The sequence below is a fragment of the Periophthalmus magnuspinnatus genome, chromosome 22 (genome assembly GCF_009829125.3).
Source record: "Periophthalmus magnuspinnatus isolate fPerMag1 chromosome 22, fPerMag1.2.pri, whole genome shotgun sequence".
Lineage (NCBI taxonomy): Eukaryota > Metazoa > Chordata > Actinopteri > Gobiiformes > Gobiidae > Periophthalmus > Periophthalmus magnuspinnatus.
The window spans coordinates 710,734-712,102 of record NC_047147.1 but is presented as its reverse complement, the minus strand read 5'-3'; the positions used below and the strand labels follow the sequence as shown (position 1 = coordinate 712,102).

Here is a 1,369-nt window from a genome sequence, read left to right as displayed (position 1 = left end):
GGCCTATGCTCATTTCACAATACAGCTGTTTTTTTTTGGGGGGGGGGGGTTGTGTTTTTTGTTTTTTTTTTGTTTTTCAAATAAAACCTCTGGCCAGAAAATTTAAGAAAAAAAAAAAAAACTTTATCGTGTATCAAGTCTTCAAATTGTTGAATTATCATAACAACCTATTTCAGAAAGAATAAGAAAATGTGTTTGGTATGTGCTTTTGTTCTGCTGTTTAATCGTTATGGTGACAACATAGCTCAGGGCCCAGTGGCCTAAAGGATAAGGCATCAGCCTCCGGAGCTGGGGATTGTGGGTTCAAGTCCCACCTGGGTTGTGTGGATTTTAATTTAACCCTTTGATAGAATAGATATGATTCAAATAGAGGTTTTTACATAGCGCTTTTCCACCTTCAAAACACAGTCAGCAACCACTCACCCATTCACACTCATACAATAGAGTAGGCAGACACTGGGGGTGAGGTGGGTTAAGTGTCTTGCCCAACTGCCCACAATACCAGCATTCATCCGCCATTCGAACCGCCAACCTTCAGATGAGTGGACAAACTCCACCAGCTGAGCTACTGTCGACCCCAAGGCCTGTAGAGGAAGAGGATATACTAAAATAAACAACTGGCAGAGTAACACGGAGGTAAAAAAATAAACTAGCAAAATTCCAGATTGTAGCTTTAATTCTTTGTTCATGATTTTTTAAGTTATTAATAAGTTATTCTAAATTGTATTCTCATATTGTGCAGCAGACAGTCCCTATCCCTCCACCATATCGGCCGGTGAAAGGGTCACAGTGACTTGAACAGCGTCTCCTGTTGAAACGACCTTGGATTAGTTATCTTCAACTTTACCATCTGCGTCTTAGATCCTTGAGTATTTTCTATAAACATGAACAAGTACGTGAGCACCAGATAAAGCAACATGCAGTGAGGATTCTGTGTTTTTGTGAGGAAGAGGAGGTGAGAGGGGTGACGTTAAATATTTGTATTCACTCTAGAAACTGTTTGGGTTTCGAGAGTCCAAAGTCCAGGGAAGTCAAAGAACAGGACTTCAAACTGAAACTACACCAGGCTTGAGGTTGGTGGTTGGTCAGTGTGGGAGCTCCCCATGTGTGATGATAAAGAGATCTAAGAACTAAACTAGGACAAAAGAAAGACCAAAATAAGATTAAACCAGGAATTTGAAGGGGTGTATCCATAGACTGTATGTATAAATGGACATAGCTAACCAGCTAGCCGCTGTGTTCCAAACAGGAGGTGATCATGTGCACACTTCCGGCTCCATCGACTCCGGCTCCAATTCACTTTACAATGAAAAACTGTGTCCCCGCTCTCTGTAACTGCTGCTGTCAGACCATTCATTACCTTCAACAG

General features: G+C 41.5%; 1 non-coding gene across 1 annotated transcript; it reads left to right on the top strand.

Annotated features, from left to right (window-relative positions):
• Nucleotides 1-249: 249 nt before the first annotated feature.
• trnar-ccg (transfer RNA arginine (anticodon CCG)) lies at nt 250-322 on the top strand. Its single transcript has one exon. It is a non-coding gene; the product is annotated as a tRNA-Arg (tRNA).
• The last annotated feature ends 1,047 nt before the right edge of the window (nt 323-1,369 follow it).